General features: G+C 38.7%; 2 pseudogenes; both read left to right on the top strand.

Annotated features, from left to right (window-relative positions):
• The window catches only part of LOC131782904 (fibroblast growth factor receptor 3-like), a 34,630-nt pseudogene that overhangs the window by 3,558 nt on the left and 4,732 nt on the right, over window positions 1-26,340 (top strand).
• On the top strand, window positions 906-11,012 carry LOC131782903 (uncharacterized; annotated as a pseudogene).

The raw sequence follows: 26,340 nt of genomic DNA, 5'->3' as shown, positions 1-26,340 counted from the left end.
TCTTTGACTTGACAACTTCAAAACAACGTTTTATGATAATTATAAAAGACAAAGGAGAACAACAAAAATGCTTTATTTCATTCTAAAAGTTTAAAATGCTTTTCACCTTCCCTAATGCCCTTCCCTAAAGTAGCATAGCTAATTTTAAAGGGTTTTTCCAGACTGCCATGGAAGTTTTAACGCTACGGAATTTGCATAGCGTTTCCCTGCATTTAATACTCCTGGATGGAAACAACATATCCAGGGGTAAATATAACCGAATGCCTGTTCTTCGAATTAATCGGGTAACAGACGTGATCTCTGAAGAAAAAATGACTGCACAGAGTCATTCGCAAAAGATTAAGACGCAGTCTCTCTAGGTCAAAAGCTCCGTTTAAACGGTTCTTGATGGTTCATGATAGTTGAGAAAATCACGCAATGAGATCACGTAAGTGAAGACAAATATAGTGCGCAAATTTAAGTTAAGAAGTTGCGAGTTAAAGACACTGAAGCCTGCCAGGAGATGATTAGAATGCACAGAGACATTCTGAGAAAATTTGGCAGCTACTTTTTACTGTTAGAGCCCGTTTTTGGCAAAACTGCTGGCCGAAAAACTATTAATTACTATTATCTGCTCGCTCAAACGGCTGAAACTATCAACTTTCATCTTGAATTTGAACATGTCCAAACTGCATTATCGTTGATGATAGTTGAGGATAGTGCATGATAGTTCGTGATCAAACGTTTTTGATAGTTGAAACTACCATAGACTATCATGATCGTTTGAATTAGTTTGCCACATGACGAGCTTTGCTCAAGAAAAGAGTTCGCAGCAGGCATCGTAAACTGATGCCGAGGGTTGGGGAAGAAGGAGTCATCACATAAATTACACCACAATGTAATTACCTAGACTTGGCGCCCACGAATCCGCGAGAGATACGCGATTACGTGCGAGTTAACATGGGGTCATTTATTAACAATGAAAATCGAAGTAATGAAACATTAGGAAATTTGCTATGCGTAATGCTCAATAAAAAAACTACGTTCTTTCTGATACTGCCGTTTTCCTCATTATTATGACGTTTCTAATCATGTAGTCTTTTAAAGACCTTCCCTTTTCACAGAAGAGGCAATGCCTGCTGAGCGCCGTATTTATAAAAGTCTCTGTTTCAATTATTTATGTATTCTTTCGCTTAGTTTGCCACATAACAGCAACAAACGTTATTTTCACGCCACTTGGTGCATCGATCAATGTTCACGCTTTCCGATCATTACAAAGTTATTGTTTTCGTACAAGACGTGGCGATCTCACGACTAAGTCACCTATCCTGGTTAAACTCTTACTAATATTATAATATTAATCCTCGGCGAAATTTTCAAAATCGAAAAGCATCATGTTTTCGATTTCTAAATCATTGGAAGTGAAGTCATGGAGGCAGTCGGATTGTCGACGTGCGCCTTGGCCCCGGTTGACTTTTCCGCTCAGAGTTTTTACAAGGTTACAAGTGCCATACTTGACCCTTCCAAGCATTGGTATCTACTTTTGAAAGAGGTATGTGGCGTCCCTCTGCGTAATTTTTCATACGCGATGTATTTAAGATATTTCCCGACGAAATCCAAAGTGTCGCCGCGCGGGAACTTCAGCCCGCCAAATCATCGTTTGGAGTTCTGGAGATGGACAGGATTCCCGACGTCGTTCACGTTGAGTCCACGTTCGGTCTAGTTACTGGTCTTCTTCGCAATAAAAAAATTCCCGACGAACTTATTAATTTTGCGGGATTTATGGTTATCGTAAATCTGGTGAACTCCACCACATTGGACTTTGAGTCCGAGGGCGCGAAAAATTTATCTTTTGGCGCTAAAATCAGTCAAGACTCCGAGGAGCTCGTTTCCTTGCTTGCCGAAAGATCAGCGAGAGTAAATTCCCTTGAAGTGGAAGTGAAGGAACTTCTAGCACGGATTTCCCATCTTGAATCGAGCATGGAGGCAAGTTTAGACGACTCTTCCCTTCCTAATTCCCCATGTTGCTCATCTACTCCATTAAGTTCGTCCAGTTCCTCGTGTACTTCAATCGATGACACAAAGAACCGACCTGATTTAGGAACAATAAGCAGGAAACGACAAGTCCTTAAAAGGTACAGGAAGATAACAGCTGTCCTTGATGACGTTTCTGAGAGGTACAATGAGTCCATCGCTGCCGTCCTCGGAAACAGCTTCTTGTACGGAACGGATGGGAAAGAGGAAAAAGTACAGGGTATTATCTCAGAAGTCCTTGATCTAATTATTACAAAATCAAAGGGTTCGAGGAATGGTCTGACCGAGCTTCTTTCACCACAAACACTCGCAAAGGAAAGAGTGGGGTGAGTTTCTAACCATAGAGGTTTTTGCATTCATTTAATTTAAGTATTTTGTTATTTATTTTATTCTCATTGCTTTGTTTCTACAGCGATGAGCTGTCGGTCATGTGATCCTTTTTCTTACCAGCAATGTAAACCTCAGGTAAGGTTGTATTTAACAAAATTCATAAGAGTTCTATTTCAAATTTCATGAGGAGTCATTATTTGAGGATGATTTTGTGCATCGTGGTGAGACGTACAACATATTGATTTTTTTATGAGTTAAATTACATCTTACACCTTAGGTAAGGTATCCAGTTTTCAAATTATTCCTCCTGAGGGGAGAATTACATTTGTTTATTCAGTTTCACGGCTTGAAAATCTGAACACGATATATAAAGCAATTATTGAGACTTCTCCTAGTGGGTTGTTTTGAAATGTATTTCTGAACATAACTGATGTCAACCTTTTTAATATTTATAAAGTGACAGTTGATCTAAACCTGTTTTCGGTTGATTTTTTTTCTACAGAGAACTGAGGACACACCTGTACTGCTCACAAAAAATGAGATAAAAGCATTGAAGAAGCTAGTCTTCTCTGCAGTGTAGAAAACATTCAGGATTTCCAGGGTCAAGGATTCAGTTTTGATGCTTGGAATGTGCATCTAAATTCTGTTCTTGTCTGGGCAATTAGGGAGCAACACCTCCATTCATACAACTCAGAAGACAAAGAGTTTAACATTAAACTCGATGGACGCCCTCTTGGAGGTGTGTTCTCATTTGAGTAGATTTTTTTAGACTTGTTAGTCTTGAGTATGAAACTGTAATCCCTGCCAGATTAAGTAAAGGTGTCTTTGTATTGGTTTACTTTAGGTAAAGACCAAGCAGCTGTAGGCCTGGCACCTATTGATTTTAAAAACAAAAGCTTTGAGAGTGCACTGTCTATTTACCCCCTTGCAATTGGGAACTGTAAAGAGAAAAGGTAAGCAGTGATTTAAGTAAGTCAGTTCAAACAATCAGTGAACAAAAATTATAACCTCATTTCTAATCAGTTTAAAAATGTGTATTGGATCACAAGCTGGTGCATGCAGACAATAGTGCATGTTACTGGTTTTGAAGAGAAGACTCTGAATAATTTTAAAGGCTCTTCAAAGTAAGATCTCAGTGTACTTACATTATTGCCATCATTTTTGCTGTAAATAGTAGAATAGTCAGATAAGTGGGATTGCATTAATGAAGGTGCTTTTGCAAGTGTTCTCTTTTAATTTTTTTCTCCTTTTTTATCTGGTCAAATTTAAAGCTATGCAAGAAAGTTACTCGAGAATTTCAATAATCAGAAAGATGTCATCAAAAAACATGGAATATGGGTTGATGGCAAAAGTACAACATTTATTTTACACATGACTTTTAATTGGAGAGATAGAAAGCTAAGGGGAAAAGTAAACTGCAAAATGACAAAGTTTGGAATTAATTAAGTAAAGCAGCTAAAACTTTCTGTTGAATTGAACATTCAGAGTTACTCATTGAAAAAAGGAAAAGAAAACATTCCATAAAGAGCCTAGTATTACTTCATCGCACAATAACACTGAGTCATTGTTTAAATTAAGTTAAATCATGTGGAGAAGTGAGTTTTCCTGAGACCCAATTTTTTTATTATCTGTTAAGTCTCGTGTTATGAACATCAAGGTATATTCTGTAATTGTTTTCTTAAATTTCCTGTTTCTGCTGTGACTCTTGATTACAAGGCCTTGCTGCTTCTTCTCCACAAAAAATAATGAAGATTTCCTTCTTGGTGAGAAAGGATATGGTGTGGAATTTTGTGCATTTTGTGATGCAATAAGGGTAATTAGTTCTCTTGATATTTTCCTTGCTTTTAATTATTCCATCAACTTATGATCAGTTCAGTTTTCTGAAAGTAGAATGGTATCAAGCCAAATTTGAGGTACTACATGGCCGCAGTGATAAACAGCTATCAATGATTTTATTTTGTTGAATTGAATGTTTATATCCATTGGTAAAATGCATTAAATTACCTAAGAAATAAATTTTAATTAAATACATATTTTCATTGAGGCCTGCACATGCCATGGAGTTGATGCAGATGAAACCTGTTTAGATTGTCTAAGGTCAAAAGCCAACATCGCAAGGTGAGATTGTTATTTCATTACTGAAAATTTAATGAGAAAACTGCTAATTGTTTAAAATCTCACATCAGCAAATGTTATTTAAAGGTTTTCCTGATGCAGCAAGTCACTTTGCAGGTAATTTATATCAATTAATCAGAGCTAAATTGAAGAATGATGATTGCCTTAAACCATTTATACTAGGTTTGCTGTGATTGGAGAGAAATTGCTCTCATAATGTATGAGAGAGTTCTCTGAAAATGCCTTATCTATCTTATGGTGTTTCTGTGCTATAATAGACACCCACCACAAAGTATCTGAAGAGGCTAAATGGCTCTTCCAGATGAAATGCAGCCCTAAAGATCTTATACAGTTGCAAAATGCCCTTTGGAATGTTTCAGCCAGTCAACCAATACTGGAGCATGGTGCAAAGAACTTCGATTCCACCTCATTTTCGGATCTTGTTGAGGAGCGTTACATTGACAGTTTTGTCGTAGATATTTGCAAAAGCAAGTCTCTAGACAAAGCAAGAGAAATTGGAAAGGGTTTCACTGTCTTCTTTCCAAGTCAGTTCTATGATTGGATGAGGTCAAGTGACAAATAACTCCAAAAGCGGAAGTTGAGAGAAAATGTAGAGCAGCTGAAACAAGTCAATGACCTCCAGCAAATATTGATGCAAGTCTACCTGCCCAACCACTGGAGATTGATGTTTGTGGATCTAGTGAATAGGGAGATGTATTTTGACAATGGACTTTAGTCCACCGCTCCTCCTATAGCCCTTTTCTCAGTCAAAAGATCATTAGAATTGCTCTTAGAAATATACCATTTGTCTTTTAAGGCCATTACCTCATTGCGTGACAAATTATTTTTTGGCTTAGTTACAGTAATCGCCGCTAGTTGTGTTTTTACATTTTCCAAGTAGCTCTAATGGGCAATTGAAGGCTGAACCGGTGGCATCCACTTTGATTTAACATGAAACGGAAGTGGCTCTTTGTTTTGTCCATGAAAGATGTATTGAAGGCGCATTCGTCTTGCGAGTTGTACAAAATCTCGCAAAAATTGTGAGCTAATTTCACATTGGTTGGTCACGGGTGTTGGGATGAATTTGAGGCCCTTTGATAGCACGCTGACTTAACGGTCAGAAATATGATAGTTTGAGAGATCTTTTTGGAATGTTTTATTTGTCTCCCTTTCCTTGGCTGAAAGCTTATAGTTTAAAGAGAGTCTACGCTCTTTGCGTCGTATGCTTTTTGTTCTGCTTCCGCTGTTGTTAAAGCCAGCTTTTTTAGAGTAAGAGAACATGTCATGTTACCATTGCATCACTCACGAATGATTACATCGCATTCTCAAATTCCCGTATCAACACGTACTCAGGAGGTGTGAATAAACTAGTTCATCATGGCTACCCGTGTGTTTATTCTCCGTCAAGCTAGAAAGTATACTGCTTAACATGGTGTCAGGACCGGTTTTTACTGCAAGCCAGCTTCTCGTAGACACAACTGCACAATTGAATAGCCTCTTCTGCAACATCTCAAACCTTCATCAACATTTCACAATTGTGCCATACTGAAGCACTGGGAGACCAGATTTCATGATTAATGTCTACTCGAAAGTTATAGAAATCCCGCTAAAAGCAGACTCACCGAGACTGCGGACCATTTCATTGCCGCTAAGAGACCCTTCAAGTTAGCAATTCCTGCAACAAAATGAAGCACTTTGGATGACGAAATCGCTTCCAAGATACCGGAAGACAACGCTGGAAAACCCTGGGTTTGGCTTCAAAATATCAGAGAACATTACGTTGGTGCAATTAGTTTGATCCAAGACCGGACCACTTCTGAGCAAAAATATCACAAGCAGACCAAACCTCCATTTCACCGTGAGAAACCGCTGTGCGTACTGCTGCCGTTGGCGCTGATCTTTTGGCATAAACGTGGAAGAATTTATGAGGGATAAGTTTCTCTTTGATCTCAACAAATCCTTCAATCGCTTCCGAGAAGATATATTTTTTAATGCGATGGCCAACGAAAATCGGAGGATACCCCTTCCACCCTAGCTATCGTGGTGAGTCAAGCCATATCGTTTAAGGTGGCACAACATACAAACAAGCTTTCTTCTAAGCCCGCCACAGAAGAACAGTTTCACTCACTCACTCTACCACTTTCACGACAGCGCACAAATTGGTCAAAAAAACCTCCGGGTAGATCAAGACCTGGAACCTACCCTAATAGATCCTGTTTTTTCTGCGGCAGCAAGCAGCAACACTCCTGTGACATATGCCCAGCTTCATCTCAGACTTGCAGCTGTTGTCACAAAAGTTATCAACTCGCAGGCGTCTGTCAACAGGCTGCCAAAGACAACCGAACCTTCAGACCTGCCTTCCATAAACCTACCCCAACTGGTCCCAGACGGGAACACATGAGAGTGGTGGAACACGAAAAGCACTCCTACACCCTTCTCGAGGAAGGCATACAATATAAGAATTGCTTCACCCTCGCTTGCACCCCCACACACTGGTGTCCCTACGACGGCCCCACCCTCTGACAAAGGCCATTTCGTCCTGCCCCTTTTGGAGGACCCAGACTCAAAATGCAGGGCGCAAATTCCTTTCCCGATAGATTTGGCAGCCTCGTGCAACACCCTTCTATCCTGCCACCTCTCCAGCATGCCCTGGGCCAAAATTCTACAGTCCAAAACTGTGATACTACCCTATGCCAGTCCACCAATCAAACCCTTTAGTCAAGTTACCCTCCAAGCCAGTAAAGGTAAATCCACGAGCAACCTCACCCTTCAAGTCATTAACAATGAACAACCAGCCTTACTCAGTACAGAGGCGAGCATAGCACTTGGTGCACTAACTCTACATGTGGACTTCATAAGGAAATATTTTACCAGCAATCCTTCCCAGCCACTGCGGACTGAACCTAACAGCCACCATGAATCAGAAACTGGGCCACTTCCACCACCCCCAGATACGTCGATGCGAGTCTGGCCTACACTTGGGACTTGAACTCTGAAATCCATTTCCGAGAATTGGACCTCACTCTTTTAAGGTCTGGGCTTCCTCGGCCCATCCATCGATTTCAACCTGGATCTAGATGTTAAACCCATCATGCCCCCATTTGCCGCGAGCCCATTTCAATCAAAGTGGCCCTGGATGCATATGAAGCCACTGGCCAGCTGAAAAGGGTATCTCAACGGACAGACTGGATATCTAACACGGTTGTATTAGAGCGAGAACCAACTCCCACCAAACCAGGAATAACGCGGATCAGCTTAAACCCTTCTCAGACCCTCGACAAAGCCATTCAATGTCCAAAGTACCTGCACAAGCTACATGGAATGCAATATGTGTTGGTAAGAGATATCCAAGAGGCCTTTCAAAACATTCCCCTGTCCTTAAGATCATCTTTAATGACCACAACGTTTAGACCATGGGGTCGCTACAGATGGACTAGGCCACCATTTGGCATAATATGAGGATATTATCCTCTGCATCCAAAGACTGGCAGCGCCGAATTCATATGGTACTGGCCTCCCAGTCATCAGTGCTGTGACGAAATCTTAATCCCTGGCTGCGTTGCCAATAACACGGAAGCCAGAATTGACCACGAACGTAACCTCATCAACCTACTTAAGGAATTTGTACAATGTCATGTCAAGCTTCTTGTCAACAAGATGAAATTACTTGTTCGCAAAGCCATCTTCATGAGCCATGTTACCAATACAGATGGCTTCCAGCCCAACCCTGTCACGGTTAAAGCAATAATTGCCATGCCCACTCCAACCGACAAGGAAGCAGTGTCCCGATTCATAGGGGCTATTAATTACCTGGCCAAATTCTGTCCCCAACTTAGCAGCGTCACCCAACCCCTATACAACCTCACCAATCCTATGATCTGAGGCACCAGCAAGCCTTTGCCAAGTCCTAGCCACCTCTGCAGCATGACTGGCATAATTTGACGTAACTACGCCTCTGATCCTTCGAGTGGACGCCTCAGACTATAGCCTGGGAGCTTCCCTCTTACAGCCCATCATACTACACAGTAGCAGTGCCCTTGACAAGTCTTCTCTACGACCCACTGCGTACAGCAGAAGGCCTAACCACTACCGAGCAGCGCTATGCGCAACTCGAAAAAGAGCGCCTGGCTATTGTCGCAGCCTTCAAAAAATTCCGGTAATGGCTTTTGGGAAAATCCAACACAGAGTCCATATAGACCACCAACCACTTCAGCCAATCTTCAAGAAGGACCTCGCTCATCGCCTAAACAGCTGTAGAAGATGATGCTTTTCCTACAGCGTTAAAACTTTACTGTTGTGTACAGAAAAGGTTCTTTCTTGCAGACACCCTATCCAGAGCCTCCTGTCAAGACGAAGCCTTCAACCCATCCATGCCAGACACCATCCATGTGTTTCACGTTCATCTTGCTCGCTTGGACCTCACCTCACCGGCCCTCACCGATACCATTTGCGAGCAACTATGCAATGCCACATCAGTATGCCCTGACATGCACTTGCTGCAGCATTACACCCTCCACGGTTGGCCACCTGCTAAGAAGCTCCTACACCATCAACTCCAAGCACTCTGGCACTTTCGTGAAGAAGTCAGCATTGCAAATAGTATTCTTCTTAATTCTACTCGCGCCATCGTCCCTGCCTCTCTCAGACCAAGCATGCTGAGCAAAATCCACCACTGCCATGGAGGAGCAGAACACTCCCTTCGTTTCGCTCGAGATGCAATTTTCTGGTCCAACATGCATATTGCCAGTCATGCCCTAGTATGGAAAGCAAGCTGCCACTGAGCCTATACTATCCCATCCTGTCCCTACACGACCTTGGCAGTTCATCCCGCAAGATTTACTTGAGTTCCAACAGAAGCAGTACCTAGTCACCGTAGACTTACAGTGATTTCTATGAATTGGACCAGCTGATAAACACTCAATTTACCACCATCGTCGTGCTCACCATAGCCCACTTTGCCGACCACGGCGTCCCATTACGTTGTATGACAGGCAATGCCCCGAACGCCAAATAAGTTTAATGACAACGAACTTTATTGGAAAGTGGGCTAACAAAGTACAACCTCACAACAGCACTCCATATCCTCAGTGCCTCGCTTATGGAGCATTTTTCTTCTTGTTCATGTTATTATCTTTTTATTTTTGAACAATGAGTCACATTAATTTTGTCTTGGATGTCACATACATTATTTGTTTGTATTTGTATATATAATTTTTTTTGACTAGGGGGGGTGTCATGTCACCGTTGCGTTACTCGCGCATGATTACATCACATTCTAAAGTTCCGGTACCAACGCGCACACTGGGGTGTGATTAAAAATCATCACGGCTGCCCATGTATTTATTCTTCGTTAATCTAGATAGCATACTGCTTTACAAACAAACTTATATTTTTCATCTCTTTTATTTCTAAGTGTATGAATAAGCTCTTTAAGGTCAGAAATCCCATTCCGTAAGTTGGCTATTTCATCATTGAATTTTATAATGAGTGCTTTCCTTTGAGCGGTTGCCTATTTACGTGTTTGTTCTTACGAGCTGAGAGTTCGTAGTTAACCCTTTTTCTTTGCCTCTCTAGCCCTCTTCTGTGAAAGCTAGAACACTGAACTTGTTGAGCTTGTTGTTTATTTCTTTTACTTCTCTATCGTAGATTATGCCCGGCGCGATGTGGAAATAGCTGCAGAGACTGATGTACTTTATCTTCCTATTACAGCAAATGTCCTTTTGAATCAAACCCGTGTTTACTAAGAAATAAGGTCAGTTGAGATAAATGCTTAAGTAAACAAGGCTTAGTATGACATCTTGTTTGGGAAAACGAAACTGTGAAATTTGTTACAGGTGAGGAATACAAGGGGAATGCCGCTCTTAATAAAGTTCGTCTTTCAAAGCTGAGTATTGTCGAAATCGACTGTTTTAGTAGTCTTTAATTTTCTGCCGTTTGGCTTAGGTTCGTACTTACAGGTTAGTAAACAGGTTTACAGCAAGAGATGGGAGTTGTTGATGTATACTTGATGTATAACGTAAAGTAATTGATACTAACACAACTCCTCTTTTTCACTAGACTAATTCTGCAGAAGACCAACTAATAACCAGGCTAAATGTAAAGTCTGGAGAAACTGCTAAAGTTCTTTGTGTTGTGCCTGCAGTCTGCACTTGACTATGGACTTATTGATTAGTGTCTATGGCAAAAAATGAGTTTTGTAACAAATGATCCTAATATATTTCTGTATATTTGAAGAGAAATCATCAGATTTAATAATGTAATATACACATTAGAGATTTAGGTGTTGTCACTTGACTGCCCTTTTTTCCTTGCTAATTGCACATGTATAAAAAGCTAAAGCAGGATAGATGACACGTACAAATAAAATTCTGAAGGAGCAAAACAGATTGCATCATTCTATCCATACATTTAAACCACTTATTGATTGTACCTGGCAAACTAATTTAGCTTTAGTGCGTGAAAGATCTTTATCATTTCGTATTTAGACTCATATTTTACCGTTCAGTCATCTTCAGTACGCTGTATCTTTGCAACTACTGACCCTTTTCATTCAAGCAATGGTTTATTTAACAGCATGATTACATATTGCTCTTTGTCTGTTTACTCCCTTTTGAAGACATTTTTGTTTTATTCAATTCTCTTACCATTCATAAAATTGGATCAAAGATTCTGAGTGTACATGTACATGATGTAATTGACATAAAATATGTGCAGTATATGCTGTTTGCAAATCTTTATTACTGGTTATACCAGTTGAATAAGTAAAAATATTGTTTTGCATATGACTCTAATAATATCTGGTGTTGCTGAAATGGTGCATGGTATCTGTGAGGGAGAAAGTTGTTACACAGGAAAGTCATAGTTAGCGTCATTGTTTTGTTACTGGTGTGATGTGTTGTTGTTGCATGTGGAGTGAAATTTGTTTTGTTGTTGCTTTGTTATAAATGATGATGATAAATTTAATTATAATATGACTGGATAGGGTAACAATTTGGTAAATTAAGAGAAAACGAAATATGCATGTTAATTCATAGGGTTATCATTTACGGTGCTGTACAGTGAAATTCTATGACATTGTTGATATTTGTCTTTCATGTTAAGTGTGTGTTGGAAATTCTGTTTATTTATCTGTGGTGTTAGGTCATGTGGTTATTGATTGTAACAATAAAGATCTAATTGTTCTGTTGTTGTAACATTCTTTTAACTTTTATTAGATGCTGCTGATAGATATTTAAAACAGCAGATTTCATTCAACTGCTACTCAGTTGCCATCGTCATGGCCACAACCCTTTCTTTCTCCTCCTTCCCTCTCTCTCCTCCGTGTCATGGTGTTTTTCAAAGGAATTGCTATAATTATTGAGCCTGCTATTCCTGTAAAAGGCTTGTCTGCATGTCTTCTTTAGCGGAAGCTAAGTTCCTTAAATATTCTTAGAGACAAATTTTCCTTGATGTGTATTCCTTCTCTGACAGGTAACCTTGCTTCGCAGTCATGATATCCAGTTATCCTTTTGCATGTCTTGAAAAAGGGAGGGTGACAGAAACTGCTTATGGTTTACTTTTATTTTTTTTTTTATCAATCCTTCCCTAGTTTTGCTTCGGGGTGTCAGAAGTCCTACCTCTGATGTGTTGCAGCTTGGCTACAGTGTAGTGATAACCTTGTTGCAGTTTGATCTCTCTTGCTACTGTCTTTCTACTGCAAGACAGTAGCAAGAGAGAAGTCAGACGTTTTGACAAGAGAGAAGTCAGACATCCTGTTCTCCTTTTCCATGTCTTAAAAAAAGGGGTGGGTGACAGAAACTTCTTATGGTGCTTTTTTTTTACCAATCCTTCCCTAGTTTTGCTTCGGGGTCCCAGAAGTCCTACCTCTGTTGTGTTGCAGCTTGGCTACAGTGTGGTAATAGCCTTGTTACGGTCTGACTTCTCTCTTGCAACCATCTTGCAGTTTCCAGACAGACGGGGTCTGTTTGGAAACTATCAAGATGAGAATAAAGATAGAAACAGACCGGCACGGACTCCCATGTGGCGTTTGTGGTCGCGTCGCATTATCACCTTCAAATTATATTTTTGCACTTACAAGCGTATCTCGATAAGTTCATTGCAAACCCTACAGCATCGCTAAATACTAAATTAATGAGCTTACCATAACCAAATGTTAGCTTGAAAATTCAAAGTAATTATAGAGAAAGGTAGAAATATAGACTGCAGCACTGTCTTACATATTTTGTTAAATGATCCAAACATGTCGTCTATGGTTGTTTATCAAATGTTCTTGCTTGCAACATTGTTAGAGGTAGATGGTGGCTGGAGTGAGTGGAACTCCTGGAGTAACTGTACAAAGGCAGTTGGTGGTATACAAACAAGAAAGAGAGAATGCACCAATCCGGAACCAGCATATGGTGGGAAACACTGCAATGGGACCGGTGCACTTCTGAGAGGATGTAGCAACATGTCCAGTTGCCTTGAAGGTAACATAAAAATTGCAGCTTTTTTAATTTCAGTGGCTAAAAACTTCTTTGTTGAAACAAAAATAAACAAATACAGGAATAACAGTTAGAACAAAAACAAATAAACGGAACTTCTGAGTTTGAACTTTAATCACATCATTATCCAGGCCAAGTATGTGAAATGCATAAATTATTAAGAGTCATTATAAGCCAGAAATCCTTCATAATTGCAAACTCTGTACATATACGGAATAAACCATGCTCTTTTTGAAAGAGCAGTTAATTTAGCGTTAACAACTGAGTTGAAAACGTAAATTGGCCACCATAAAGAGTAAAAAAGCTGACGTTTCGAGCGTTAGCCCTTCGTCAGAGCGATTTGAGGAATTGTGGGTTGTTTGTGGCTTTATATGCAGCATGACGTCTAGACATCAAAATTTCAATTGACGACAACGATTTATGCACTAGTGTTTCCTACAAACCTACAGATTCACACAGTTACTTGTTGTATTTATCTTCACATCTATCGCACGTTAAGAATTCCATACCCTTTTCACAGTTTCTCAGACTTCGTTGTTTATGTAGTGACGACTCTAATTTTGCCGTCAGTTTTTCGATAAACGTGGCTATCCTGTTTCTGTCGTTCAAGCGGGCCATCACCGTGCCCAACAAATTGATCGACAGTCAGCACCACAAACGACTGAGAAGGAAAACACTGCGGACTGCATTCCATTCACTCTCACATTTCACCCTCACAACCACGCGGTTAAATCTATCATTTAAAAACTTTAAATTACTCCAAAACGATTCAAAGACTGATTCTATCTTGTCGCAACCCCACTTATTTCATTCAAACGTGACAAAAACATAGGTAACTTTTTGGTCAGATGTTCATTTCAAACCAATGACCAATCTAGAACTTTCAAATGCGCTCACTCACGATGCAAAACTTGTCCTTTCATTCATAACGTAGAGAAAATATCAGGACCCGAGAGATCAATTTAGATCACTGATCACTTCACGTGTACCTCCGCCAACGTCATTTACTACATAACTTGCACTTATTGCAATACGTTATACATTGGTGAAACAGTTAGACGACTAGGTGACCGATTCCGAGAACACCTTCGCGACGTGGAAAGAAATGACAAGGATGCATCCAAACCAGTCGCTGGACACTTAAATCTCCCTAATCATTCTAAACAACATATGGCAGTTTGCGGCCTTTCCTTACACCTAGGCAGTTATAAAAATACTAGAAAAAATTTATCTTCCAAATCGGCACTCTTAATCCCAACGGTGTCCACGAGCGCTTTTCATTCAACTAATTTATTCCTGTTTTCTCATCACCATATTCCCACCAATAGCGTAGCTCCATTTGCTGCATATAAACCCACACGCAACCCACCATTCCTCCAATCGCTCTAATGAGGGTTAGAGCTCTAAACGTCAGCTATTTTATTCTTGGCCAATTACGGTAGTCAATTTACGTTTTCAACCCAGTTGTTAACACTAAATTACCTGCTCTACTCTCCCACCGACGCAGCACCACAGTTTCCTTAGAAAATTACCCCTTTATTAATTTGACAAGAAACATGTTTAATAATGCGAGGGTCTCAGATACTAAATAACGTTTTGGCATTGACCTTCTGGTAAAGAAAATCAAGTTAGCTACACAGGAAATTCTTCCACCACAAAACTGAAAATAAATTTTTCAACAATGCTAGGACCTCTGTTTCTAGGTAATTATATGGGAACATCATCAACACAAGAATTTACACAAGCTGAAGTAGTCCACGCTGTTTATTTTTATCCTTATTTATCAGTTTTTTTGTTGAATATTTTGAAGGATTTCCCCTGCGTTTTGAAACAAAGGGGAACCCATCTGTCGGTACAATGGAGATATTCTCAAATAGCAGCTGGAAAACGCTTTGTACCAGTCAATGGGATGACGCAGATAAAAATTCAGTCTGCATGGCCATGGGCTACTATAACAACGGTGTTTATGCTAATGAAACATGGTACGCAGAACGTGGCAATGCTTCAATGTCCACCCACTACAACTGTACAATTCCGACCACATGTCAAAAGAACGTGGTAAAGAAACAACAAGTCTGCGAAGGTAATTATGAACTGCACTCATGTAATATCCACATGATTTCCAAAGATGGTAACTTGATAGATTTACTCACACTCCAGAGATGAAAACTTTCCCGAGAACAATGATTGTTCGTCTTCGGGTATCTTTTTGGTTCTAAAAAGGTTTCTAACGCTAAAAATTGTTTCTACTGTTTACATCCTAAGACGTTTGCGCAGTCATGCATTTGAGTTCCATGAACTTCACAACCTCTAAACCCTCCATTAAGTTTCCTTGAAACTATTGCATCCTTCTAGTTTCCTTTTTCTCTCTCTTTCGTGCAATTTGGGAATTTCACAATTTTTTACTTTACTTATACTAAACTAAACGTCTTTCTCTCGATTTTCTAGCTTAAAATGTAAATCACCCCATTGTGTTCTCTGAAAGTAAACGTTTTAAGGCTAAGAAAACACGTCTTAAATGTTCTAAAATTTTTGCCAAAAAAAATCTGGTTTGTCTTATTTAAGGGTAAATGATGAGTTTAACAATTTGAAGCACAGTCACGAAGCAATGTAAAAGAGGTCCGTCGGAAACATCGCAGCAGGGAAACTATGAAAACATCGTGATTGACATCTGACAACAAACGATAATTTGCACCTAGAATTTCACTTAAACAAAACACTTAGACTGGCATGAACTATTTATCATTTTGTGTTTTATAGGCATTCTTGCTTCTCGATAATTAGTGATTTCCATCCTTATAAATTCGAATTTTTGTTATTTCATAAGTTCCTGTTCGCTTGAAAGGCGCAAATGTGGAGTATGGAGGAAGAGTGGAAGTATTTTACAAGGGGAAATGGGCGAAGATATGCAGGAATGAATGGGAACAACAAGCACAAATGGTATGCAACACAACACACTGCTTATCCAAAGAGAAGAAATACCTTGATTATTACCTTATCATAAGACAGAATGTATTTTACTTCTTGGAAGGTTTAAAGTTAATAAATGAACAATAAAATCTAAAACAAAGTAGATCATGATCAATTTAAAGTGAACACATTCTTTACATTTTAAAAATCAGTCCTTCCTGTTCAAACAAGTACTTATTTGCCGTCATCCTCTCTATGCATCCTCAGAGAACACTTAAGGCCATATTCAAACACAAAAACTGCGGTGAATTTAAATGTGTAATCTGCTCTTTTTTATTTTTTGTTCACCCTTTAGAAATCTGCAATACCTATGCTACAGTTGCTGTCATTTGCTGTTCTCCTTTTCCTCCCTTTCAACACAGCCCCAACCATTGTGGTCTGGTGCTATCTGAAGCTTCTTCAGTGTTCAGAATTTGCACTTTTGTTTGTTGAGGCAATACAAGCTGTTTTAGTGGTGATGTACATCAGTCAATCTTTTGTGAATGAGATTGAAGACCAACCAGTTATAGTTAAGGTATTCTATCTAACTAAGCCTCTGTGGGCCTTCATTAACAGCATTTGGGTCCCTTTTTATATTTACAGTGACTAAGTAGTCTTAGTTCTTTTTTTTTTTCACTTTGTCTATTGTAAGCAATGACTGAGATTGTGTATCTTCTGTGAAATCAGAAGCTACATGTAAAAGTGATTTTAGTTCAACTTTATGTTAATTATTTAAATTAGCAATTTAACAATTATTTACCAAAGTGGAGGTGAATGATAATGGTTATCTACTGAGATGCAAAGCAGTGAGGTAACTATCCACCACTGTCCCCAAAACTGAGGTGAATAGTCATTTTAATATATTCCTTGCATGAACTAAAAAATAAGTTTATTTCAGTCAATGAACCATAAAATGGTTGGAAATTAAATTGCTGATGCAGAATTTTTTCTTTAACTGGATGGAACAAAACAGTACTTGCTTATTATTTCTGCACCAGTCAACCAGTGCCCTCTAAAAGCACTATTTACCTGTGTGGTAGATACAAAGAATAATTATTATTATTTTACATACAGTTAACATGTGATTTTATTCATCCAAGAGTGTACAACCTCAGTTGCCTGTTTGTTTTTCAGACTTCTATTTTAGCAATCTCAGGAGTTGCATACATTTTGTCAATATATCTCAGCTATCATTTGTTCACAGATATTCACTCAACACACACAGAAACTTGGTGAGTCTTAAGCTTTCATTTTTGATGGAATAATAATTGTCCAAGGGTTCTTTACACTCATTGGAAGGGCCTTATTACTTGAAAAAGAAGCTTGATGTGTCTTAGTTCCTGGATATGGCTTTACAGAATGTAACCCTGTGCTAATTGTATCACATTCAATTTTTGAGAGGAAAATTTTGAACCCAATAGTGCTGAAAGTTAAATGATTTTTGGCATATTACATTTGTTTTTGTGGTTTATAGTTTACAATCAGCTTTGGTTGTTTAAAGTTTGCATACAGTTTTCATTGTTCAGAGCATTGTAAAGAAATCCTATAGAATATTGCAGTTTTTCACGCAGTTTTACACCATAGATTGCCCAAAGCTCTGAATTTTCCCACAGTCCTTTTTCCTTAATTTCATTAAATTGCTGACTCTATAGTGAAGATTATTTTCTTCCTATGTTTTTCCACATTCGCCACATTTGTAGATTCTCAAACAGACTCAATGGAGGCTCCTCCAGAATTTCCAAAATATATTTAATAATTATAAAGATTTCCAAAGATTTCCAAATGACCCCAAAGGATTTTCTTTCAAAGCTTTTTACAAATAATTTCTTTTTTCAAATACCGTCCTGTTACAGGTGTGCAGGAGTTGCAGTCATTTTAACAATTTTGGTGTTATTTATTTGCTTGTATAAGGAAGAAGTCAAAGTTATTTGTCGTCAACTTGGCTTTGAAGAGGCTTTGGCGGAATTTGTTGGGTCAGAAGTGAAGGATGAGAGAATACCTTTTGCAATGTCTGATGTCTCTTGCACCGGAGAGGAGTCAGAACTTGCATTATGCAATCGCCTTGATGGAAAGTCAAATATTCCATCTCAATGTCAATCGGATGGCAAGGGTTCTCAAGCGTTGTGTCAACCAAGTAAGCAACTAAATTTTTAGGTCTGATTAGTTATTCCGGTTTTCGTGGTTGTCTTTTTCTTCCCATTGACCTTCTGAGTGGAGGAAAATCAGAGTAAATTGAGATCTACAGAAGACCAGAAGACCATTTCTAAAAACATTCTGGTAAAGAATGACTCGCGGACAAGCATATATCTGTTCGCAGATTTTACGCTTTAGATAGCGACATGACTTTGACTGGGGATGACATGACTTAGTTCAGGGTAACATGAATTGGCTTAAAATAACTTAGATGATTTTGATTTCTTCAACTTAGTTGATAATGTAAATTTGCCTCCGTAAAGAGTTTCAAAGCTAAAATTCGAGCGTTAGCCCTTCGTCAGAGCGGGTGCTATACTCTCCCACAGACGTAGCACCACAGTTTCTTAAGAAATTTACCCTTCTTATAGATGATTCAGTTTGGTCTTGAGGTGGAATAACGTTAGCTAAGGTGTACATGACTGTCAAGAAGGTAATATGACTGCTTATAAGATTATCTGACTTCAGTTAAGGGTTACCTTTTTTTTAATGGGTTTCATAACTTCTTTGGATGCAATATTATTCTGTTCAAAGGTTACATTACTTTAATAACGGCTAACATGATTTTGTTTGGAGTAATGTAACTTAGTTTTGAGTACGACAAAGTTCAAAACATTTCCCAATGAAGGCATTAGTACAGGTAAATATATGCATCTTTTGTATCCCTTCTTGTAGTGTTAATTTCAAAAAATTTTACTTATTTTGACATCTTCTAAATTGAACCTTTTTTTTGCAGAGAACAAGAAAGTGTTGCTTAGAGATGAACTCTATTTTGATATTGGTAGCACAGAAAGGCTTCACTGCTCTATACAAAATAAAACCAATCATGCTAGATGGGTCATCAATGGGCTAAAGCTTGAAATAACAAACTCTTCTTCTCGAAGGATCAGGGCTGAAGACAATGGTGATCTGGTCATTGATGATGTGCAACTGTCTGATGGAGGAGTATATGAATGCCAGATATTGGAACATATTCAATATTACATTGTCTATATTAATGGTATGAAAACACATTTTTATCTTGTAGAAATAGGCTTAACATGCAGGACAATGTCATGTAAGACAAGTACACTTCTGACTTTTCAAAAGTGTAGCTATAATATTAGTACTTTTCATTACTCCTTTCAACAGCAAGATTTACTGAGAAGACCTTGGTCCAGCAAACCTTTACCGCGTACACGTCTGGCATTATAAGCTGTAGTGCTGATGGAAAACCAAGTCCACAGATTTCTTGGAGTAAGAAAGGAGGAAAGTCCATAGATACGAGACGATTCACTCCAGTATCCAGCGGAAGCCTGCGTATTAGTTATGTAAAGCCTGAAGACGATGGAACATTTACCTGTACCATGAAACAAACTAAAGGACCAAAGAGGGTCACAAGCAAAGATAAACACATACAAGTGACAGTTATAAGTGAGTGACCAATGAGATAATATATAGAAAGTCATCAAGTCAGTTCTTCAAATGTGATTAATTTAATTTACTCAATTTCAAAACCTTTTCGCTGTTCATATCCGCAGCCATGTGAAGCGACATTTTATCGTGAATACGTTTGTTGATTTTAGTTGTTTGAAAGTAGGGTTAAAAAAGTTATACTTAAGTTATTTGTCAACAGTGTGGTTTCCTCGTCATAACTCATAGTAAGTCCCCTTTGATGAAGTTTATAATTTCTTTTTATTCTGGTAATGTGCTTAAATCGACTTCTGTTGGTTGTGGTGACAAATTCACTTTCTGAATGCAGTATAATCGTTTGTCTCGCCATGAAGTCACTTTGGATATGGATCGCGACTTTTTGACTGAATATTGTGTCTTCTTCGTACTATAAGGTCGGTAGATGTGCATGACCTTATGAAACTCTCTGTTTGGCTGGAATCCCACACAGGCTTCGATTGGCACACTTTGACCAAATGTTCTTTTGGAGTCTACTGTCGCAAAATTATCCTGTTTATTGTGTTTCTTGTTGTCAGCATCCATGTTTCTTCTCCACTTCAGTCCAGAGCAGGTGGTTTCCAGGTTTCTTCTGAAACTGCAGAGGCCTTTGTCTTAGCATGTCGTTTCTCGATCTGCCATATTACTCGTTTAACCTTACTTGCATAGGTCTGCCTGTTCCGCTGATGTAAACTTTGGCGTACTTGTTGGGAATCTTACAAACCACGGGCTCTTGCTTGTGTCATATACATAGCGTTTCCAGATCCTTCGCTGGTAGGATATCGATTGCTCCTATAACTCTCTTTGTGTAGATTGGCAATAACGGCGAAGACCATACTCCCCATGGATGCGCCTTCTGTCTTTCGTAAATTGGTGCGAGATAATAGGAGTATGTAGACCTCAATACGAAGTTCGAAAGGTCCACGATCTGACAAACGATTATAATACATATAAAGCGCTAGAGTCATTATCAAATGTTCATTTAGTTACGGTGTCTAATGTGATCAGTGTAAATGATACTGGAATACCTCCTATTTTCCAAGGACATGTCATTTATTTACCTCTTAGTTCGACCAGAAGTGGTTATTTCTGGAGCACCCAATCTCATCAAAGAAGGAGACAGTGTGAACTTGACGTGTGAAGTTGTGGCAGGTCGCCCTGAACCTCAGATCACCTGGCTCAAGAATACTACATTGAAAGGAAATAGTTTGTCTCTCCTCTTTACTGAGATAACAAAGGAGGACGAAGGGCGGTACACTTGTGAGGCAAAGAATGTAGCAGGCGTTTCCACCAAAGACGTTAACATTTTTGTAAAGGGTATGTTCGTAAAGCTCACAACCGTATTATAAATCAATTATGCATTTGATATGTCTACGGAGTGTGGATCAATAGTCAGTGGGCCCGACTCTAAATTAAGGGGTCTGGGTCTGAGCTAAGGGTAGGGTTATCGCAGAAAATTATCAGAAAAATGAAAAAAATGCAAGGGCTTTCAGCTATTACCTGCGGCTGATTCACCAGTGAGGACCAGGTCCTGAATGAATAATTTTTTCAGACCACCTCATTAGTTATTTATTGCGAAGAACTGGAAAGTCTTTACAATTGCTCTTGTGTTTTCGCTCTAAAAATTTGATGATTTCATGGTTAAGTTAGTAATATAGTCTGACTGACATGGTTTTTGGAAGTATTCGTTTGATATGATCAAAAAGTGGTTCATTTTCATCTTCTTCTTGTTCTTCTCTTTAATTGTTATTTATTCTTTTTATTAATTTTTTTTTCTTTTTGCGGGCGGGGGGGATTGGGGTGGCTTCTAATTTGTAATTTGTGTTTACATGCTTACTTTGCAGTTCCACCCCGTATTAAAGAATTCAGAAATCTCACCATTGCATTTAACTCCCCATTTAAAGAAGAGTGTTATTTGGGAGGTGATCCAAAAGTATCTGTCAACTGGACCAAAGATGGAGTGCTAATTAGTAAAAACAACACCCTGGTTATTAGACGAGCGACGCTTTAAGATAAAGGCAATTATGAATGTACTGCTAAATATGATGATATTGAAGCAAAATCTTCCTTCTGGATCGATGTGACAGGTAAACTCTATATTGCTGTTTACGTCATTTATCAAACTTGTAACTTAACAAAGCGTTTGTTTTTTAAGTTTAAGCCAAATTTAAATAGACCTATTTTTTCTCTCTTTTCATCCGTTTCCTTTAAAATACCGAAGACCAAGGAACTAAGGAGTCATGATCTCATGATAAATTTTCATTAGTGAAACAATATATGTAACTTGGAAAAAAGATAGAGACTCACCACTCGAAAGAGCAAAGATTGATACACGATTCGATGACAAAAAAGAGTTAACTTGCTATAACTGGAGTTGTGAAGAAGGACAGTGGTGTGTATTTTTGTGAGGCACGTAACAATCTCGGTTTTGTTGCCCGTTCCTTTGTTAAAATAAACGTCAAAGGTAAGCTGGTATTACCGTTGTGTCTTAAAAAAACATACGAATTTACCGATTAAAAAAAATATATTTGCAAATAGATTAAGACTATGGGTCACCTTACTCGTTTACATGAAATTACCTTGCATCGCTCTGTGAAATTCAGGTATTTCGTTTTTAAGAGCAGGTGTAAATCACGGGTTAAATAATATGCCAAGCTATTCCAAAGCTATTCCAAACAACTTAAATTTTAGTAGAACTTTTATTACTAGATTTCACGAGATTTTTCTAATGGCCACATATTTATCTGACACAATTAGCTAAGCAAGTGCCACGAGCTATGCAAAGTTTCAACACTTTGTGGTATTACATTGGTGGATCAGTGGCGGCAGCGATTGTTATTTCGCTAATTGCCTGGTATTTCTGCAAGCGTCGGAAAGGTGACGTCCATTTTTCTGTGTCATTTCAGATTTCTTCGTCTGCAAGTAAAATAAGGAAATGTTTAAACGTATTGAATATGTCTACTGAGGGGGGGTGGGATACACTGAGCTAAGAGTCTAAGAGTGGAGATATTTTTATAAGAATCACTCGCGTGCCGCCAAAAAATGCAGAGTTTTTTCACATCTGTATATGGTATCATTATCATTTCCATTATTTTTAACAGTGTGTTGAAAATAATTATAAATTCAGCAAATATCACGTCCCTCCTAATCTGTGCAAGTTCAAATTATTCTGCCATTACACAGAAATTGGATTAGAATATTCGATTTGATAAATTAATGCAAAGTTTTACCTTCTTTATCCCCTTTAATTCATCATTTGGAATTGCAGCTATGGCACTGTAAGTCAACGATTTTATCTTATATTCATCAAATTCATCGAGAGAAGATAAAAATAACTACACCATTGCATGATGACGATAACAAAAATCATATCGCAGTGACTTTACTTTTGTCGTGCTTATGATGCATTATTAACATGCATCAATTGTTGTTAGAATCAGCTTCATTAGTTCCTTTGTTTAATTTTTTTATCTCATTAGTATCTTCAACCTATTTTCGGTTAGATTTATCCTTAGATTTAGTACTAAAAAAAATTGAAATGCACGTACAATTTTTTGATTTAAAACCAACTGTTTCTTGTTTGATTTCAACTTCATCCGATTGACACAGGGTACTAAATAACAATAATTACTGATATGTTTTGTTATAATTTATGTTCTTGGTTTATTAAAAACATTGTTTTCTCACTATCAGCAAGAGAGATTATCTCGCCAATCATGTTATCCTCGCAAATCAAATTTTTACCCTCTGATTTCTCTTTTCTTTTTATCACTCTTCTTTGTTTTGAACCTGAAAGTATACAATGTTGACTTCCTATATTTAGTCCTGACCAAGAGCAGGCAATTCAGATGGAGCCATTGAATGCAGAGGCAGATAAGTGGGAGGTTGCGGTCAACCGTGTCCTGCTACAAGACGTCATTGGACGAGGGGCGTTCGGAGCCGTGTGGAGAGCTCTCCTGAGTTCACCAAATGGACAACCTGGAAATCGGACGGTGGCCGCTAAGTGTTTCACGCGTAAGCCTCCTTCAATTTTTTCTATTGATACATATGTTGATCTCAGGGGTGGTTATAAAAATGTTTTATTTGAGGAGAGAGGGGAAGGGAAGGGGTGGTCCAAAATTACTTCTCGACCAACGCACACCCCTTCTTCTTCACTCAAAAAAAAAGAAGACGGGGAAGGAGCAAACAAACAAAGGAGATAATCAACCAGTTTGGTCGTAAAAGTGGTCCTGCAATAATTCTTGTTTCCAGCAAGTAGTGTAAAAGGTCACAGGCATGAGTTAGTAGGGGGTTAGTATGGGTTAGTATCCGCAACACTCCCCCCCCCGGGGGGAGTGCGGAGGCAGCGCTGAATCCTTCCTCTAGATCCGCTGCTGAATCCAGTAGAATTTTTTTTCTCCCTTTGGACCTATTCCCCACTTACTAGTGACTGATTATCCCGGGTTGACGTTAGCAGTCTGACTACACGGTGCTTTTCGCTGGCAAAAGACATTTACCGAACGAAAGATGTGAAGCATCTGCAGTGATGGTAAAAATAAAGAAAGCAAGAATTATTGGTAGGATTTAAACCTCAACTGGTTCCGATTCGGCCTTTATACTCACAGTCAACTCAACCGTGGCCGAGGTCAGTGAGTTGGGCAATCTGCTAACTGCGAAAATTATCATCCAAACGGTAATAAGAAGATGCGAGGTTTGTAACTCTACCGGATTCTTTCTGGCTTGAACTCGCATGGAACAAAAGTATTAATCAGAATGTGTCTCTATCAATGTATACTTTTGTTGTAGCCACTGCTGGAGAGGAAGGAAGGAAATGTTTGATGAGAGAAATTGAGCTAGGGAAACTTATCGGTGAAAACGTTTCGCCAAACATTGTAAAGTTCATGGGCTGTGTTACGACAGAAAGTAAGTACTAAGCGTACAGCATCTTTTTTAAGTATGTGTTACTAACGATACTACAAATGCTGAATGAACCCTCTTAGAACCTCTTAAAATGAGTTCCGTAACTAGGACGTTAATGGAGCCACGTTTGTCTTTTTTTTTTGTGGCAACCAGACTGTTTTTCTTCGAGAGCATGTATCCATCAACAGTTCATTAAGATCCGGTCTGACAGCTTGAAATCTCATTAACGGGGCTAACCGGCTTTCTCCCTTTAACCTGTGGCAAATTTTTGAAAGTAAATTCTGATAAAGGTAAGCTAAAAGTGAAGTTATGAAGAAAGCCATCAGCAATTTTATCTTTGGTGTACAATAAGGAGCCTTGACATGGGGTTTATTTGCTTTTTCTTTTGTTTTACGTCACTTACGTTCACCCCATACTCATCATGGAGTACTTGCCATGTGGTGATCTGCTTGGCTACCTGAGAAAATGCCGAGGAGTGAGGGATCGGTATTATCTTGGTGAGGGAAGAGCTCAGGATCTGAACAACTACGATCTCGTGCTGTTTGCCAAACAAATCGCCGCCGGCATGGTATTCCTTGGAACGCGAGGGGTAAGTGGAATACTTGTCACATGTCAAGTCTAACTCAGAAAAATCTTTCAGAGAATTAAACTTTTTATTTTTCAATAGCTCGGATTTTGGGCAACATTTATGAGAGCTTTTGAATTAGATAAACCTCTTTGTTGACATTGGCAGATGTCACAAAAAAAAAGAGCCAAAAGATATGAAAATAAGATTCATAATAATTCGGTTGCTCAGCCTAAAAAGATCCCAGATATAATTATCTGGGATGGTATAAAATTAAGCCTAAAAAACAATTCCATGCACTTGTCAAAGATCGAGTATGCGCTGCTGGTTTGTTTTGGCTATTCGAGTGCAGTGTAAATAATCTGCGCTGTATATGTATAGAAAAACCGGATCAATATCAGTATCTGGGCAACTGCCCACCTACCCCTCCCCTAACCCAACAACAGTCTATTGATAACAACTTAGGGTTAATGTTGGGTTAGGGGAGGGGTAGGTGAGCAGTTGCCCAAATAGTGATATTGATCCCAAAAACCTTATTGCAACACTTAAAAAATAAAACAAAGGGAAAAATGGAACTCCTCAGAAATCTGTAAAAGGAAACAAAGGTGAAGAGAAAACCATCTTACTGATCTTTTTCTTTTTTGGAGTACAACGGGTCCTCTGTTGCTTTACCATTTCTAAATTTCATTTCATAATTATTGTGATTATTAGTATAGTTATTACTATTTTCGTTATCACTGTTATCGTTATCGTTATTTTCGTTGTTATAAAAATGCATTTTTTCTGATAAAGAAAGTAGATATTCTGGTTTGTCAGCATTAAATCATTACATAGGGCTGCCTTAGTTTTAGCTCATTCATTGTTCGAACATCCTCCGACATTTGATTCAGCGGTGTACTATATAAACCTATCGTTTCTTACCTTTTATATTCTGGCTCCTTGTCTTCTGATAGATCATCCATCGTGACCTGGCGGCTCGAAACGTTCTCCTCGATAACAACTATGTTTGCAAAGTGACGGACTTTGGTATGGCATATCAAAGCTTCAAGTATGGCCATGGAAATGCCAAAAAGGTAGAAAACACTTTTCTGGTTGCTTTAGTGCGGGGTTTCTGGAAACAAGTTGTTAGCGTCAGCATATTCTCGGCATAAAGTAAATGTACCTCGACTACCAACAGGGTTTCATAGCTCACTTTTACTTACAAGAAATAAGCAAAACAAAAAAGAGATAGAAATTAACAGAATCGGTACTTTGGCCCGGACATCGGGATTGTCAATTTCACATGCGTTTTTTGTAGAAAGTCTCGTGAAAGGAGTTACGTTTTCTGTTTTCCGTGACATTTTTAAGAAGGCTAACATTGGACTGACTTAT

Source organism: Pocillopora verrucosa, chromosome 11 (assembly GCF_036669915.1).
Source record: "Pocillopora verrucosa isolate sample1 chromosome 11, ASM3666991v2, whole genome shotgun sequence".
NCBI classification, from domain to species: Eukaryota; Metazoa; Cnidaria; class Anthozoa; order Scleractinia; family Pocilloporidae; genus Pocillopora; species Pocillopora verrucosa.
This window is presented reverse-complemented; position numbering and strand designations above follow the sequence as displayed.